At 38.7% G+C, this 19,829-nt stretch overlaps 2 pseudogenes; one reads left to right on the top strand and one right to left on the bottom strand.

The window, feature by feature from the left end:
• Positions 1-8,596: 8,596 nt before the first annotated feature.
• Positions 8,597-9,953, bottom strand: LOC124240684 (forkhead box protein N3-like; annotated as a pseudogene).
• An 8,565-nt stretch (positions 9,954-18,518) lies between these two features.
• On the top strand, positions 18,519-19,510 carry LOC124240686 (olfactory receptor 5AL1-like; annotated as a pseudogene).
• Positions 19,511-19,829: the final 319 nt, after the last annotated feature.

Genomic DNA, 19,829 nt, shown 5'->3' with positions numbered 1-19,829 from the left:
TCCTCCTCTTTTGTTTACTCTTATTTGCTGACCTGAGATGTTTGATTTTTTGTTATGTCAAGCAGTTTTAGTTGATATCAGTCAGACAGAGAGGGAGATGGACTTTAAGAGGTTTACACCATGCTGATGGAACTAGAACTTATTCAGTTAAGGATTTATTTAATGGTGAAAATGATATTTTCATTTATTTTCTCTTGTATCATTGTGGACTCATTGATCTTTAGTATACTGTTTGTATCTGTCACAATCATTTTTATGGTACCGTTTGTACAGTTTTGGCAGTCACGCCTCTGTAAGTGTGGTGATGTCATATCTTTTTACCATAACATTCCTAGGCTCACCTTTCTTGCCCCTTTCCCAAATGGTTTTTTAATCCAACTATCCTGTATCCATAGAGTGGACATTGATATTTAGAAAGCATACTTTAGGAGTTAAAGAATGCTCATTTCCACTGTGTTTTCTGGCAACTTGCTTTATTTGTTCTGTGGCAATTGATCACTTTAGGCTTTCTTTTCTAGGTGATTTATTTAATGAATATTGTAGAAGTTTTCTGGAGAATTTTTCATTCCATATATGCTTTCAAAATTACAAATGATGTATTCAAAAATATGCATAATATCAATAAAATTAATTTTAATTTTGCATTTACTCCTTACTCATTTCTTTCTTTGTCTAATTGAGATTTATATTAGTTTACAACATTTGTCTTCTTAGTTACCAATAAAAGAAGCAAATTTATTTGCTTGAGAAAATGGCAAAATTTCTTTCTCCTTTTCTGGTGTGTAAGATTTTATTATGCTATTAGTGCTCTTCATCTGGTTATCACACTTTGAGATCTGTAAAGAATCCTGTATTTCACATCCCAAAATATTCTTTTCTGTCTTAAATAGGGAGAATTCTTTCTTTCTGTGAGAGAGAGTTAGTTTATCTGTATAATAAAGTAGTGAGAAGAAGTTAAGGAGGAGTAAGAAAGAAAGTTGTAGGAGCAGAAGTGACTGAGGTTTTTATGGAGGGTTTGAGGAGAAGAGGTGTAATCAAGTGTCTGACTCCATTTTGATGTTTGGCTACTCACTGCTTTTAAGCTCTCCTACTTTCAATCTGCCTTTTACACTAAGTCTGGTGAAACTGGTAAGAAACCCACTGCTCCACCCTTTCATGCCAAATGGGAGTTGGAACAATGTAAGCCTTTTCCTGCAGGCAGGAATCTTCACACCAGCCCCATCCACTCACCACAACACAAACCCCAAATCCATTCACCATTGCCTGCTCCCTCAAGCCAATTCAGACCAGCTTGGGAGCTCACAGTGGTCTCCTCGGAAAGCCTCATTCCATGAACAAGAGTCTTTTCATCCTCTCTTGTTGGGCAAGTGGCATTATCAATATTGACATCTAAAGCAAATTTAGATACAGAGGTTCATCCACTTCCGTGGAGTGACTACAACAGGATGTCAATTCACCTATGATCTGCAGACATTCAGTTTCCTAGAGACTGAAGAGAAAAATGAACATTCTATTAAATTAATCCTTGCTGTTGAACTGAAATATCCATCATAACAACAGCTTGAGACAAGCTCAGAAGGAAAGTTTGAATGTTACTAATTGGGAAATTCCTTAAACTGCTACTAAATGCAAGGTCCATGAACTGAACATATATTTTAAATAAATTCATAATTTTAATATGAAACCAAGGTGACAAATATTAAAGCGAGTATAGCAAATAATCAAAGCATATATATGAGTCAATCAATTTTTTCCCCAAAGAAACATTAAAATGCCTCTCTACTCGAGATTCTTTCATTGACTAATAGATCAAAAAGTGACCTATATTTCAAGGGAAATAATTTGGTCTCCAAACACTAAAAAGCAAATAAGTGCCTATTATTGTATATAGAATTACATTGTTAAAAATCATGTGACACCAAAAATAAAAAGTTTCCCAAGGGACCACACACACACAAATACACACACACTCACACACACACACACACCAACATAAAAGTTGTCCCATAATACCTAGGTAATTTTAGATGTTATTGACATCATAAAGAGTCCTTTCAGGTGGACTAGACTATTCAGGGGTTTGTAGTTGAACTGCATGACAACGCAGTGAGTATCGAAAGACATCAGGTAGTAGAAAAAAAATATACACAATCTATCTTGGTGGGAAAAACATTGAACCTTTATAACTTTTTTTCACTTAATCGTTTAACAGTTATCGACCATCTTCTTTTTACTGGATACTATTAGAGGTAGGTGATTAAATTGGGTCTAAAATAGAAACATTATTGCTTAAAAATAACAGTTTTAAGTGTAGGATGTGTTACAGGCATGTTAACAGTTGGCTGAAATATAGTGTGGTAGGTGCTGTAATAAAAGAATCAGTGGATGCAGAAACACCCTCATGAGGAGCACTTATCTTGAGCTGAAAATTCATGAGAGCTTCCAAGAGGAGGTGTCTCAACAGAGGACAGAGAGTTTAGTAGAAGGAAAGTCAAGCAAAGGAAATGATGGTGGAAGAAAAGGGTTCGAGGCAGAGAATAAAGAATTTATAACATTCTGGCTTTTATTTGACTGTGTGTGGTGGTTTGGATCATCTGCAATATCGAGACCAAATGAGGAATATCTCAAGACATAAGCCTGATCTGAGACACAGGAACTAGATTTTCAACTTCTATCAACCATGTTAAAAAAGTTGGAATTTATCTTAAGGACAATGAGGAAACATTGAAGGAGTTCATCAGGAGAATAAAAGAATGAAATTTGTGTCTGTAAAAGTTCATAGAAGCTGAACTAGGAGGAACAGAGAGAAGTAGGAAAGATTGTATGAAAGAATGAAAGTCATGTCAGTTGCCAAAAACCAAAACAGAACAAAAAGGCATTGTGGTTGGATCAAGGGAACAACATAAGTAAATAGATTTGAAAAGAGTGAAAGATATAAAACTGTTAGGACAAATTGAATATTGTCATGAGGAACAGGAAAGCATAGTAAACTGTAATTGGTCTCTTGTTTGAAAAACTAAATCAGTAATAGCACTATTCACTGAGATAGAAAGTATATACTCCAGGTCTTGAATATCAGGTCCAATGTGGAGAGGTGTCAAGTTCTTTTCTATATGTGATACTTTTGCTGAACATCTAGACTATCCAAGTAACAGTTTCTTGGAGGAATTTAGATTCATAAAGCTAGAGCAGAGAAAAGAAATCTGGAATAGAAATATGTATTTGTGCATAATCAGCATGTAGATGATGATTGAGAACATAGGATTGGATAAGATCGTTGAACAAGAAGGCATAAAGAGGAAAGTGTGGGGACTTTGGAGAAAGCCTGGAGAACACACCATCTAAAGCAGAGATAATAGGAGCAGAGCCTCCAAGTTACAGAACAAAATGGACAAATAATAAACTCAGAGACTGCTTTCCTCTGGAAACTAAAGGTCTATTCAATAGAGTTCAGTACGGCAGACCTGCCAAAGAAAAAGCGTCTTTATTGGATTTGGGGATAGGGAAATTGGCGGTAAGCTTGGTGAGGGGATTTCTTGGTCTAATGGGAAAGGAAGGTTGATTATACTTGCTTAACTTATAAATATGATTGAGACATTGGGGGTAGATGCCCATTCTAAGATGGTTGGTTGAAAAGTGGTGAAAGGGAAAGAAAAGACAAAGGAGTAACCCAGATGAAGTCTCCAAGGAGATGTCAATCAAAATTGAAGGGAGAGTGCTTTTTATATTTGATTGTATTTTGCCTGTCGATCATCCATAAGGTGCATGTGAAGAAACATGAGACAATCTAGGGAGAAAGTTGGAAAATCAAGTTGACTTATTTTCTGCTCTGTTCAGCAAAGGAGGGAAGTGACTGCAATTCTGCTAGCTCTCAAGCATTCAGAATCCAGCATGGGTCTGGAGAAATGTTCTGTGGAATTTAGTTCATCTAGACACTGCCCAAATGCTATCCACTTTGGAAAATTTAGATACTTGAAGATGGAGGCTAAAGAGATGTCTCTTAATCACATAAAGATGTTTCACCATCTGGAAAATTATTAGCCACTATGTATTTTGCCAAAAGACAGAGCCAGAAAATTCACAATTGTATTTTTCCTTAATATCAACATTGTATGCAAATTGAAAAACAATAGGAAACAGAAATAAGTAAAAGGAGATAATTTTAAAATAATATCAAATGAGATGCCTAAAGATAGTGTTAATATTTTGATTTTGACTTTCATTTTATATTTTCCACACTTGACTTTCATCATTTTTAATGTTCTGAGGAAATTATAATTTTATGAGATAAACTTTCAACTTAAGAAATGATTTTTATGTATGCTGTCAAAGCAACTTACATTCTTAATGTTGTTTGTTTTGTTTATATTTAAAGAAAAGTACAACATAAACTTTGCTATTGCATTGATTATAGAAATTTAATGGAAACACTCTCTTCTTTTACAGCTCTGTAATGGATTTTATATCTTGGAACTTCTGCCTGGACCAAATCCTTTCAAACTGAAAGTGTAAGTAAAATCCACACGTAACTGAGTGTGCTTAGCATCTTCGACTGAATTTGACATAATATCCTGGCGAGCCAGGGCTATCTTTTCACATTTAGTTGATTATTCCTTACAGAGTCAAGATTACTCAGAGCATGTGCTCTGGAAGAGTTTATTGTAGAATTGTTTATCTATTTCATGGCACAGGCAGTCATTCCGCAGCCACGGAGTTCAGGCTCTTGGGCCTCATAGACAACCTGGAGCTTCAAGTCATTCTCTTCTGTGTATTTCTACTGACTGACTTAGTTACTGCTTTGGGTAATCCTGGTTTGACTGTGCTAAGACAAATCAGTCCTCAACTTCAGACACCTCTGTAGTTTTTCCTCTGCCATCTGGTTTTGTTGACGTTTTTGGTACTTCTGCCATCATGCCAAACTCCCTTGTGAATTCTTTATGTGAAATTAAATGTGTGTTATTTTATGCAGGTTCCACTCAACTGTGTTGCTTTATCACATTTTTAGATTGGGAATTATTAATCTTCTCTATCACGGCATATGATCGGTATGTGGCCTTCTGTAACCCTTTACTTAATGTAGTTCTTATGTCCAGAAATCTGCTAGATCTGCTAGATCTGCTAGCTCTCACATTTATGGATTCACTGTAGGAGTCATACAAGCAGTGGCTACCTTCCACATGTCTGTCTGTAACTCTAATGTGTCACTAGTCCTACTATGAGGATGTTTCCTTGATTGCTCTGTCCTGTTCTGATACCCAAGTCAAAGAGCTGAGGTTGTTAATCATCGCTGAGTCCAATGTATTTGGTTCTCTTATCATTGTTCTGACATCCTATATATTCATCATCTTTGCCATCATAAGACCCACTCCATTGTGGGAAGACAGAAATCCCTTTCTACCTGTGCTTCTCACCTGTTTTCTATTACTATATATTATGGGACCCTCACTTTTACGTACCTGAGGGCTTGTGTGCAGCCCAGATCAAAACACTCACTAGATAAAGATAAATTTGCCTCAGTATTCTATGTAGTGGTTATTTTCTAAACCCATTGATCTACAGCTTGAGGAATCAAGAGGTAAAAAAAAATGTTTTGAAAAAAATTATTGAAAAGGTGTATTCTAGTAATGAATAATGAATTGTGTCTTTAGTAAAGAAATCCTGGATACAGATTTAGTTAGGAAATTCTGTTTATTTATTTATTTAAATCACTCACATTTCATTTTATTATTTAATAGAAGAGGCATTTGCTCCTTTATAAAAATGAACTAAGGGGAGACAGCCAACTGATGGGGTTCTAATTGGAAGAAGTCCCCTGCCAGAAACAGTCCTGAGTGTTTAGCTCTGCCTTTCAGTAGGGAAGTCTGAATTTTATCTTGGGGATGGGGTTAGGGTGGGGAACTGTGGTGAGGGTCTTCTGGGCTTGGTCCCATGACAACACAAATCATAGTCCCACTCAGGTTTCACAGCTGTGGATGGCTTTTTGGGTGCCAGATGTTTGGGGAGATGGAGGGAACAGAGTACCCCAAACATACGTACTATTCCATCCACACTCTGAACAAATAGATTGGAAGTATTCAGATTCGGGTAACAAATTCGACCTGTTGTATGGGTATAGGTGTTTTTTTTACGCTCTCTCATCAGTGGTGCAGAAGAGGATATGCTGTGGCATGCACCAGTTAATTTCCACAGTCCTGACTGATGGATGTTCTGACAGTGCCTGGTGCTGGCAGATCGTTCCACATTGGCCCACAACCCTCACATTTTTTTAGGTTAATTTTTATTGAGTTTATGATAGTTTACAATCTTGTGGAATTTCAGTTGTACATTATTGTTTGTCAGTCATGTTGTAGGTGCACCCCTTCACCCTTTGTGCCCACTCCCCACCCCCCCTTTCCCGTGGTAGCCACTAATATGTTCTCTTTGTCTACATGTTTAACTTCTTCATATGAATGGAGTCATACAGAGATTGTCTTCCTCTATCTGGCTTATTTCACTTAACATAATTCTCTTGAGTGCCATCCATGTTGTTGTGAGTGGGACAATTTTATTCTTTCCTATGGCTGAGTACTTTTCCATTGTATACATATACCAAATCTTCTTTATCCAATCATCAGTTGATGGGCACTTAGGTTGCAACCATCCCATTTTTAAAAACCATCATCATCCTAGATCCTTCCTTCTCTCTCAACATCATATCCTGAGCCATGGGAGTGGGTGTTTTGCTTGTGTTTTAAAGTTCCCCTCCTTTGGATGGATGATCATAGTTTTTAGAAATTTCTCTTTGGATCTCCCAAGTAATTTTATTTAGGCAAGGATAACAAGAGTTTCTGGTCTGCGTGACATGTCCACTTGTCTAAATTCAGCTTGCTTCCAGGTTGGTTTGTGTGCTGAGGTGGTAGAGACAGCCAGCCCCTCCTTCCTACTGTGAGATGGCATCGCAGGAAAAAGTCTAGGGCTGCTCCTTCCAACACCCATGTCACCTCGTCCTTCACAAGTACTCTAACTCTCACCCTCATCCATAAGGCCCATTAGGATGTTTCCTCTTCTCCTGGAGAATTTGGATAATTACTCACTGCATTTTTCCTAGAACCAAATGACAGTAATGGTTTTCTCAAGCCAGTGTCCCACAATTCTCGATTCTCTCCTACACACTCACTATTGTTTTCCCTTTAATTACTGCATCATGGTAAACATGTACAGATGGAGAGAAAGGACACATTTTCAACAGAGAATTGGAGGGGGTCAGGAGAGAAATGTAGGCAAGACAGAACAGAGCTCAACCACCCATGTCCTACCAGAATGTGAAGACTAAATACATTATTTACCCTAACGGAACCTTATTTTTGAATTTTAAAAAAGTTTAGGTTTTGTATTTTTTTCTTTTTTCAAAGGAATTCCTGCATTGTGGATCAGGAATTTCTGCCAGCTAAACTGAATGTGGAAATCTTTGATTTTTGCCAAGTTGAAACCTGACTGATGTTAATTGCAAGCTCCATTTTGAGGGACATATAGGGGTCTTTTCCCCTATTTTGTAATGGTTTAAATTTTTTTCCCCATCAATGTGCCTTTAATGTTTTAAAAATATAACACAATACAAATGTCAGGTTCCATATTACTTTGTTTTCATTTTTATTTGATGAAACAGTTTTGCCAGACAGAAAAAGCTGTGTACCATTGTTTCCTTCCTTCACAGCTCTTGTAATTCTTTGATCTTCATTTTCACTTGGGCAGCGAAGAAGACATAGCGTGTTTTCTGTATCAGTTCTCTCTTTCACTCTCTCTCTCTCTCTTGTGTGTCTGTGTGAGTGTGTGTGTGCAGAGTCAACCTTCAGGCTTATGGCTTGTGGAACATTCTCTTAATGTAATATAGAACAGAATTCAGTGGTTGGCAACATCAATAATAATTGACCCCGGTTCTTCTCATCAGTCATTAACACCTGGTGTGTATGACTGGGCCAGCATCCACCTCGTATGATGTTATTAGGCTTCATGGTTAAGAAGAACAGGGCACTGGAGACCAACTGCCATGCACACTGTTTGGCAATGCCAAGGGTTTTCCTGGCACTGTTTGATGCTAGGGGCCACAAGCTTGGGTCTGCTTCCAGAGGGATGAGGGTGATTCCTTCTTGCCAATTGCGTTATGCAGAGTCACTCAGTGAACCCAACTGTGTGGACATCCTGACCTATTGAACCTTGGCATTGGGCCTGATGGACGGTTGCTTTGCACACGTGCCTTCTGGGTGCTGAGTGTGTATCCCGTGGCATTACCGTTGACATCCCTGCAGACTCAGCCACGTGCTTCTGACATGCTGGGGGAAGCTATGTTCATTCTGGGTTTTTCAGTTTTGTCTTCAGATATTGAAAAGCTTTCATAAAACAGTTGAGTGTCAATATAAGTTCTATGGCTTCAATCTCCTTTAAAAATAGAATTCTTAAGGGTCCAAAACAAAGGAAGGGTGCAATTTTTTTAAAAAAGGGATGAAAAGAAAGAAAATCAAACCAGATAATAATAAATTGCTGATATTGTCATAAATCATTAGAAATCTCCTGCCGTGCTGAAACCAAATGGCTGGAAGTTGAAAACAAATCAGTGACTTCAATCTTTTGTGGTTTCCTTTTACTCTTTGGGCTGCTTTACTGCCCTGTGGGTGACGTTATCCACACAGGACCAAATCCCTGCCCAGTTCAGGAGCGGCCCCGCTGCCTCTTTCATCTCCTGTCATCACTCTCAGGGGCGTCTCTGGGCTTCTCTTTTTGAGGGGCAGCGTGTCCCTGGGAACCTTCCTCGCCTTGGTTAAGTGCTGGTGCTTCTTGCCCCAGGATGCACAGCTGCTGTCACACAGAACATCCTTGGTCTCCTTAGGGCTGTGTGTCCTGTCATCCTCCTCTCTCGCTGTGGCTTTTGGGGCTCCAGAAGCCTCCCTTGCTGCCCTCCTGACTCCCCGTGATGGCAAACTCATGGTGGCCATGGGCCAAGGAGGAGGAGACTGAGTCACTGGGCAGCAAGGAGCTCCCAGCGGTGGAGGATTTGGCATTGCTATAGTTGTGTTCCTCCTTGGGGTCTCCACTGACCACCGAGGATCTGCATGATGGCTCGCTCTCAGTCCCTATCCAGCAGCTGGTGAGACCATTCCTCATGGCTGCTGTCATTCCAATGGGAGTGACTGGCAATGGCCAGACTCCGGGAAACAGCCCCCAGCTCAGACCCTGCACTCTGTTTGGTGTCACTCCTGGAGGAACTCGCAGACAGGCTCCAGTTCTCTTGAAGGCACTGCCGGGTAAGATGTGTGGGCCTGATGTGATTTGATGCACCTGAGGAGACAGGGAGGTGTATTGAACACTGTAAGCTTGGCTGATAATGTGTCTTTTCCAAAGCCTGAGTTAGATTTTGTCTATACCGGATCCATGCACCACAATGCCCTTTCCCAGTACCCTGACTCCTCTTATTGCCCTAAAACGTTTATTCAATGACAAATTGTGTCTCACTGATCTTTTCTATCCAGCAGGTGTGTTTGCAAAATACAGAAACTGTTCCAAGATCCATTTGTAGATACATTTACTGGCAGGTGCTTGGTTGAGAGTCTTTGATAGCTGTAAATCTGAGGCCCCTAAAGAACAGGGGGGGTTGCAGTTGGGATTCTGCCTTTCAAGTAGGGCGTGTCAGAGAGCGTGGGGGATGGGGGTCCTGGAAGGGTCTGGGAGTCCTGGGCGGGGCTGACGCTCTTAAAGACCCACCCCCCCACAGCTCTCCTGGAGCCAGTGCCCTGGGGTCAGCTCATCATCCTGCACAGCCCCCTCCGCTAACCTGATGTAAGGCAGATAAAAGCCCAGGTCATTTTTTTTTTCTGAAGGGCCCTGGAGAAAGAGCTGCCCTAGTAGCACTGACTCAGCATGCTGGAGACAATAATTCTCGAGCTTTCTGGCTTCTTACTGGGAGGCAGGACTGGATCCATTTGAGTGAAGTCTCCTGGCCAGAAGGAGGTGTGGCGCACCACTGCCCTTCAGTGCAAAGGACACACTTTCCTGGGCGCCCAGCGGGCATCACCTGGCGGCCCCGCTAAGGACCCCCAGGCAGGTGTGGTGAGCCAGGCTGGTGGGGGGCAGGGGCAGCAGGGGCTGGGGTGGAGGCAGCAGGGCACCTGGAGTCCTCCCAGGGCCCCGCCGCCTCCCGCTGGCCTCTTCTGCGCATCATCTGGCCAGGGCACCCAGCAGCGCGAAATTTTTCCAAGGCTGGAGTTAGGACATCAAGTCTCATGCAGTGGTACAGAGCCAGAAGCATAGGCCCCTCTGTCCTCTGGGGCTCAGTTTCCTGACCTCTATTTCCTTGAAAATCCCTTCATAGGATTCCTGGAAGATGCTTTGACTTACACAGAGTAAGAATTTCAATATTTGATAGTTGATTTATAAAAAAAAAAGCGATAAAAATCGTTCCTTCTCTTTGAATGTGAGCTTCTTCAGCAATAGAGATGAAGAATAAAGCACCGTAAAATCACAAATTTATCTCCTTTCACTATGATATTGAGAATTTTAAGCTGTCTTGACAGACAATAAAAATACTATTGCAAATATCAGGTAATATTTTCTTTCATTGTTGAACTGAGGGAAAATATGTTCCGTTAAAGGGTTTTGGCTGGAAAATGCCTGAAAAGTGACCTTATTCTCATTTGACAATGTCCCTATTGATATGGTTGAACATTTTTTTAAGATATGCTTTTAGAGCAGTTTTAGGTTTACAGCAAAATTGAGAGGGAGGTACAGACATTTCTCATACCTGCCCGCTGCCTCACACACATGGCTGGCTGGTTAACAACATCACTCCCCAGAGTGGTCCATTTGTTACCATGGATGTACTTACATTGACACATAATTACCCAAAGTCCATAGTTTCTTAGGGTTCATTCTTGGTGTTATACATTCTACGGATTGTGAAAAATGTGTAATGACATATTTATCATTGAAATCTTATACAGAGTATTTTCACTGCACTAAAAATCCTCTGTGCTCTGTCTATTAATCTCTACCTCCCCCACCCCCACCCCTGGCAGGCACTGATCTTTTCATTACCTACATCATTTTGTCTTTTCCAGAATGTCATAGAGTTGTAATCATACAGTATGTAGCCCTTTCCGATAGACTTCTTTCACTTAGCAATATGCACTTAAGGTTCTTCTGTGTCTTTCTCTGGTTTGATAACTCATTTCTTTTTAGCTCTGAATAATATTCCATTGTCTGGCTGTACCACAGTTTATCCATTCACCTAATGAAGGATGTCTTGGTTGGTTCCATGTTTGGACAATTATAAATAAATGTGTTATAAACATTTGAGTGAAAGTTTTTGTGTGGACATGTTTTCAACTCCCTTCGTTAAATACAAGGGGGGGGCACAATTGTTGTATTGTATGGTAAGAGTGTGTTTAGTTTTGTAAGAAGCCACCAAATCGTCTGGGCTGAACATCTGAATATGATGATTCAAGCATTACCCCTTCTAGATTTCCCTCACAATCAGCCAGCACTTAACTCTGCTGATTATTTCTGGGTAGAGTGACACAAACTTTATTCTACATTGTTAGTAAGAATGTAATTGCCCTGTCTTTGTTAGTTTCTAGTTTTTACAGTTGCCCATTGACAGTGACATTATCACTGGGCATGGACGTTATAAAGATGCCCTGTGATTTCCTGTCTTCCAGACATTTATTTTCTGGCCCCATTGTGCGTTGGCAGCCCTAACTTCCTCTCTTAATCATAGTTGATTCCCTTAGCCAGCACGCGAATGCCTTCCTTGCCTGATGGTCCACTGGCATTAAGTAGTCACAGATTCCAGTTTGTTAAAACACTAATTGAGACCCTGTGGAAATATTTGCCCTCCAGAACCCTAAACCTATAACCCAGAAGAGCCTAATATTGTAGGAATACGAGGCACAAACTCAGAAACTGGGTCACAGAGTGTAATTATGAGAAGGGCCAATCCTACTACAATTTCTTCATTTCCAGACCCATGATTTCATTCTCTTGGAGACACTATATTGCCTATAACCTACACTGCCACTGGTTTGTGACCTACAGTGAATCATGGAGGATAGTGCTCCAATGCAACAAGTCCTTTTCTGAGCTGGTGGCTTAGCTGAGCTGTCGGCTTAGCTGAGCTGTCGATATTCCATTTGGATCACCTATCAAGCCAGCTGATGGTTGGTGATGAGATACATATTGAGATCATTCATTCTATGCCATGGTCATGCCAAACCTACATTGCTGTAAAATGTATTTCTTCTTTTCAAGAAATATTGTGTGGTTTACTGTCTAAGAAATAATGTATGCTTTAAGCTGTAGGAAGGTGATATTCCCTCAGACAGTGCAGGTTTGGAAGGGAAATGGCTATTCCACCTATTGATTTCTGTAAGGACAAATTGCTTCCCTCCAATATTGAAGTGATCTGATACAATCGGCTTATCACTGTATTTCTGGCTTGTCTTTCAAAAAAATGGTGCCATATGTAGGACTTGGCATAGGCCTCTGGTTCTAACAGATGGGAGACTCAATGTTGATAGTAGTAGAAGGAGGCTATGTTATTGGATACATGTATATATAGGCTTCATTTCTGCCACTGTGGCTACTCTGTCCATGGTGTCACTGCATGAGCCCTGGGATTGCAAGAGAAGAGAGGGTGGCTACTATCTATCCAATAGCTTCTCCAGTCCTCCTCAATGTCACAACCCTTTTCTGCTGTAGTTACCCTTTAGTAGTTAAAAATTAAATCAGCATGTTTTGTGCCCACTTGTACATCACCTAAAATACTCTGCCCCAGAATGCCACGTCCTTGGAGACTTGCTACTCCCAGTCCCCTAACCAAATTTCCAGCATGACTTATCACTGTGAATAGTGAATGAATGAATCAGTGTACAGTCATGTGTCACTTAATGATGGGGGCTCATTCTGAGAAATGCATCATCATTGTGCAAACATCATAGAGTGTACTTACACAAATGTAGATGCTATAATGTAGGACACACCTAAGCTATTTGGTACTAATGTTTTGGGACCACCATCATATATTCGGTTCATCACTGACCAAAATATCATGATGTGATGCATGACTGTATCCCTCAGGCCAAATTTTCTCCATGGGAATTGGAAGGTCAAATGTTATTTGCACTAGGACAATTTGCTTTCATCACTGCCCTCCAGTGTCACCTCTTAGTGGGACTTTAATGTGGCACAAGTCCATTTCTGACTATGTCCTACATAATGGGGTAACTCTTCTTTGCACTAGGCCTAAATCTTAAATGGAATTCTTCAGTTGGAACCTCTAATCCATGAAACCACATCATGGACTGATGTAAAGGAGTCTGTGCATCAGGGATAAGTGACATAAAAATCTGGACCACTTGTTCATATAATTTGTTAGTGCCATTGCAACCCCCAGGTTGTAAATCAGTCATTTACACTTACAATGGATTGCTATTGTGCCAGCTCAAAATGATGTGTTGGTAGATCCCATAACATTCAACACATAGTAGATAGCTGATGCTGAATTTTCATTTGGTGTCTTTTCATGCAGCACTTAGTTTCTACTGGGGCGCAGTAGAACACAGAAAACTATTATATTTCTTCCTCAGAAGGTCTCGCTCCATGGTCCATGTAGTGATGTGGATTTGGTCTTTCCAAAGACTCACACATCATTCTTTTCCAATACAGGTATCTCTAGCATCATCAGATCACTTGCAGAATCTACTTTTTCTCTGGAACTGCATCAAATTAGGCAGACTGCTGAAATACTCAATAAATGGCTCAGAGCTATAGTGCCAAGAAGGGTATATGCTGCCTGGCAAGCCCAAAGTGTTTTCAAAAGTGCCATACATATTTCTGAGTTGTAGTGAATTTGTGGGACAACAATGTGTCTTTTAATTTGGAGGGGTTGTACAAAGCGTCCCACTTGTCACTTGACTTAAAGCAAATGGACAGAGGGAGCCATTGGACTCACAATCACTGTGGGCTTTTTCTTCCCAGTTTTTGGCACCTACATGTTACTAAGGCACCAAGGGATCTTGCCAGTCACAGTTCATCAGTACACTTAGCAAGAGTCTATCACTGTGCATCACTCACATAATGTTTTGTGAAATATCCAGATGATTAAAGCTCCTATGGTCAAAATTTATCTTTATTGAGGTATAATTGACAAAAAAACCCCAAACTGTATATATTTAGTGTGTGTGACTTGATGTTTTGATATATGTATACATTGTGAATTAATGGCCACAATCAAGCTAATGAATATATTCATCACCTCACATAGTTACCATTTTTCTTTCCTTCTTTCTTTCCTTCCTTCCTTCTTTCTTTATTTCTTTATTTCTCTCTTTCCTTCTTTCTTTGTTTTGTTCATTCTCTCTCTCTCTCTCTCCCTCCCTCCCTTCCTTCCTTCCTTTTATTCCCAAGAACACGTAAGATATACCTCTTTAGCAAATTTCATGAATAATGTACATGTCATGACTGTACATTATATCTCCAGAATTTATTCATCTTGCATAACTAAAAATTTGTATCCCTTGACAAACATTTCCTTATTTTCTCATCCCTGTTGAGCCTCTGGCAACCATTCTAGTCTCTTCTACTGAGAGTTTGACATTTTTAGATTCCACGTATAAGTGAGATTATGCAGCGTTTGTCTTTCTATGCCTGGCTTATTTCACTTAGCATAACGTCTTCCTGGTTCACGGACAAATTTTGGAAGTCAGGCATTCACATATCCCTGAAGAAGTCTGCTATAATTTATTTATTTTCTCTTTTTCGTCAGAGGAACTAAGGGTAAGGAGATTATTTAACATATAGAGTAAAACATTTGATGTCAAATTAGGGATACAATTTTTCTAAGATTTTTACTTAGGTTAGACTCTTAATTATTGCTAGATTAAAAAAAAAACTTTCTCTTTATAAGAAAGTGGCAAGTTGGTCCCATCACTAAATATGATTATTATAAAGCAGATAAGGTATATTGATCCATATTACCATATATATTATTCTCAAGATAAATAATTATAGTAAGCTTGCGTGGTGGGCATTATCCCCACTTTATAAATAGCTGAATCTTAAAGAGGATAAGTGACCCATTCAAGAATACATAGCTTGTATATGGCAAAGGTATGATGTAGGGACAAATGCTTCTGAATTCAAAATTCATGTGCTTTAATACTCTCAGACATTGACTAACGATTCACTGTATCATTGAATTTTTGTTTGTTTGTTTTTATTTAAATATCTTGGGGCAGATTCAAGAAGATCATTGTTGTGGTAGATTACTACCAAATAACCCAAAAGAATCCCTCTGTCTATAGCCACACACTTGTATAGTTACCATCCTTATGAAATCTGGCCCCATGCCTTGCTTTATATAACAGAATGTTCAAAATTGATGTGTACAACTTCTAAGGCTAGACTCTTTTTTTCTCCATGGGAATGTTAAATGTTGGGAGCTAACCACCATGTTTTTGGAAGGCCAAGCTAGACACATGGAAACAGCACATGGATAAGAGAAAGCACTCCAGCTGACAGCCTCATCAGCTGTCAGTCATGTGATTGAGATTGCCTTGGATCCTACAACTGTCCTACTGCCCCAGGTGCCACCAAATGAAGGAGGATTGCCTAATTAGCCCACAGAAGCATGAAAGCTAATAACTCGTTGCTTCTTTAGGCCACTAAGTTTTGGGGTGGATTTTTATGTATTGCAATAGATAGTTGAAACAATAATGATCACAGAATAAATTGCAATTTATATTAAAAGTTAAATTAGCTCTAAGAAGAAATCCTGAAAACAGCTTTTACAATTTTGACACAAGGAAGAAGTTTAAAATAGCTTTCTAAAACTGATGCACATATTCTCAGAGGCGCATAGCTGTCTGCATGTTGATAGATGTCTTTCAAGCTTTCTTGAATTTCTTTCAAGTCTTTAAGGAAAATCACACACAGCATAATTTTTACAGAATAGTTGCAAATAAAAATACAAAAAAAATATATGGAGGCTTCTGTGCAATGTATGTTTAACATTTTTTGTTACAATTGTTTTAATTCTGTTAGGCAGAATGACATAAAAATTAAGACCAGCATTCATAGGATTAAATGCCCACATTCAATAAAAGTTAATTACTTGTTCTTTTTTAAATGAGCAATCGTTTGTGATTTTTAAAATCTATATACCTTTCTAGTTATCACTATATACATACATGCATGTAGAATGGGGATAAACAGAGTTTGTTGGAGAGTCTGAAGAGAACAAGTGTTAATTTCTCTGTGATTTATATGCTTTTAAATGCTTTCCAAGAGACTTCAGGAAACAAAATGAAGTTCATTTTAAATCATGTTCCTCTTTGAACAGAACTTTCAAACAATTTTCTAAGATTGAACTAAATGTACCTCCAGGTTGATAAGAAATTCATAGTTTAATTATTATTTGCTTACAGCTCGAGAGAATATTGAGTTTCAGGTGCAGGGTTGGATCTTTGGTGCAATTTATCAATACTTGGTAGCCTTGCAAAGTCTGATGCATACTGTGACCTCTTACGAAAATTCAAAATTTAATAAAATCGATACTAAATTATAAAAAGTAAATAAAAATAGTTAAACATATTTTCAGTTGTTTCCCCATGTTTTAAAACAATCTTTGCTGTTAGTTATTAATTCTTTATTATACTTGGGTCCAGTAGAGTGATCTGAAATTTCAAGTGATTCCTCCTTGCCTGTTAAGCTAATTGGGTCCCAAAAGATTAACCATAATTGTTCATGCTTGTGAGACATCATTACCTTTATTTTGTTCAGCAATTGCTTAAAATGATGTAACATGAAAAATGTTTCAAGGAGACCGATGAATGTTATGTATTGTTGGCATTCCCAGTGTTTGCCTCAAGATCTCTTGGACTCTTTTGGGTTATGTTGTTGATTACTCAAAGGCAGCATGTGGTAGGAAAATATCAAGGTAATTGAGGTAGCAAAAAAGAGTTTGGAGTAATACAAACTTTGTATTTATTTGTTATATTTGGAGCACCTACTAATTGCTGAGTCTTACTTGTTTCAAATGGAGCAGCTCGAAGAGTCGTGATCTGGAGAGAAGTAGGTTCTCAAGAAGAAGCCAAGTTTCAGTTGGAGGAAAGGATACTAAATGATCGAAGATACTGGAGAGTTTGCTGATATCAGAGGAAGAGCCACACAGGCTCCAATACATCAGAGAAATATAAGTACTAGAAAGGATAAGAGCCCAGAGAGGCATTGATTTCAGATCACAAGTTAGTGAGACAATGGAAGAACACTTCAAAATATTGCAGACAATAACCTCCTACAGTCATCAGTATGATGGGATTACACACAAATGTCTGCAAAGTAAGCCCCAGTCTAAATACTATTAATACTATTGAGAGCTAAAATTGACATATTTAGCACAAAGTGTAAGATAGGCAACACTCTACGCACTTCATATGGACAAACTCATAGATTGCCTTTCCAAAATTGCTTGATCTCTGGTGAATGGGAAAGTTCTTGCTCCCTGAAAGGTGAGCATTTCCATAAACTATGAATTGAGGTTAGGGAATCAAGGGCTAGTTTAATGAGTTATTCTGCTTCACCCCACCCTAATCATGAAGCAAGAGGAGGGCTTAAGCTCTCACCCTCACTTTCCATATCTGAAAGTGAAGATGATAGCTATATTGCCAACTGATAGGGCTGATGTACAGATAATCTGGGATAAAAATCTGGGATAAATTGTGAAAATATAAAATCAAATTTATCTCTTTTCTGCTCAAATAAAGATCATTGAAAGCTACTCTCAGTTAATTAGCCAGAAACCCCTTTGTATTTCTCCAAACTCATCCTAGAATTTTTTTTCTTCTCCTGCTTTGCATTTGAATATTCATGACAAATGTATTTTCTGAATCACTTAATGTATTTTAATCCTGTTATGCCTGTTTCCAAAAAAGCAAGACTATCCACATTCCTAAGAGTTTTTTCCTCCCTTTAATTCACAAAAACTACATAACAATTGAAGGAAAAGTAGGAATCAAAGTAGGTGAGGGAAAAATAGAATAAAAATCATCCTGAATATTTGATATAGAGATAATCAGTATTTAAAATTTTGTTTATGACCCCATATTACTTCTTCTGAAAGAAATTTTTTAATTGATTATTTCTTAATTAAAAATTTTCAAAGGAATTGTCATAATTTTTAAAGTACCAACAATTTAAAACATTATTTTTATCTGGGTTCAAATAACTCTCAATCCTTATTTTTCTTAATAAAAATAGATATGGAATGGATTATTCAATAATATAAAATTTTAGGCAAAATACCATTTTTCTCTCTATAAATCTCCACAGAATTTCATGTTTTGGAGTTTGTGCCTAGAACAAATCACTTCATTCTGAAACCAGAAGTAACATGAAGATTCTTCTTTGATTGTGTTCAACATAAAATCATGGTGTGTCAAGACCAGCTCCTAACATCTTCTTGATTATTGCCAGTAGAGACAAGAACACTCAGAATGTGTGCTCTGGAGGGTCTTAAAATATAAAAAAACACGTTCAAATCTGTTCCATAGCCCAAGGCAACCATTCAGCAGTGTCTAAGTTTATACTTTTGGGACTCACAAATGATCCAGAGCTTCAAGCTTTCTCTCTGGTGTATTCCTAGTGATCTATTTAGCTAGTGCCATGGATAATCTTGGTTTGATTGTGCAAATCCAAATCAGTCCTTGGCTTCACACACCCATGTATTTTTTTCTGAACCATCTGGCCTCTGTTGATTTTTCTGTTACTTCATCTGTCACCCTAAGCACCTTGGTGCATTGTCTGTTTGAAGCTAAATGTATAACAGTTTATTCGTGTGCCATTCAGGTGTTGTGCATCATCAAATTTGCAGTTTGAGAACTGTGATTACTTGCAGTCATGGCATACAATCAGAACGTTGCCATCTGCAACCCTTTACTCTATGTAATTCTCGTGCCTAGAAATTTCTGTTACGGAATGATTGTTGGCACATATATTTATGGATTCAGTATGGGTCTTGTCCAGACAGTGGCAAAATCCCACTTGTCTTTTTGTGGCTCCTGTAGTCAGCCACTTCTACTTGGATGATGTTCCCTTGATTGCTTTAGCCTGTTCTGACACTCATATCAAAGAGCAGATGTTACTAATGATTGCTGTGTTCAATACACCTTGCTCTCTACTGATTGTGATAATTCCTTAAGTCTTCATCCTGTTTGCCGGTCTGAGGATCCATTCTGCTGAAGGAAGATAGGAAGCTTTTTTCTACCTGTACTTCTCTCCTGAACTCCATCACAATATTTTAAAGAACAATCATTTTTAGGCACCTACTGCCCAATTCAAGCCATTGTCTGAACACAAATAAATGTGTTTCCGTGTTTTACGTGTTAGTGATTCCCATGTGAAATCCATTGATCTATAATTTGAGAAACCAGGAAGTAAAATTGCATTGAAAGGAATTAAAGAAAAGTTGTGTTTGGATATGAAATAACTGAAAACTTATTGGACAGGGAGAGATCAGGGGACTTTGAGTTGTGTCTTATCTAGACTCACAATGCTGATAAATGACAGAGCCAAATTCCTCACTTCGAGTGCTCATATTCACTCAAGAATATGTCTCACCAGCTTTTTCATTCTCAGTGATTTCCACGTGAAAGGTATGCTTTATCCTATGAGTTGTTGAATTGTAAAAGAGAAGAGAGATCTGAATCCTGTTTGACCACTTCTTCTTCATAATTAAAGAAACAGAGAATTGGAAAGAGAGGCTTTATCTGAATTCTGAGCCATAGTGAGAAGTGCGGGTAGTACTG

The sequence above is a fragment of the Equus quagga genome, chromosome 6 (genome assembly GCF_021613505.1).
Source record: "Equus quagga isolate Etosha38 chromosome 6, UCLA_HA_Equagga_1.0, whole genome shotgun sequence".
NCBI classification, from domain to species: domain Eukaryota; kingdom Metazoa; phylum Chordata; class Mammalia; order Perissodactyla; family Equidae; genus Equus; species Equus quagga.
Note: the sequence above shows the minus strand (reverse complement) of the source record. Positions and strands in the feature narration are given on the sequence as shown.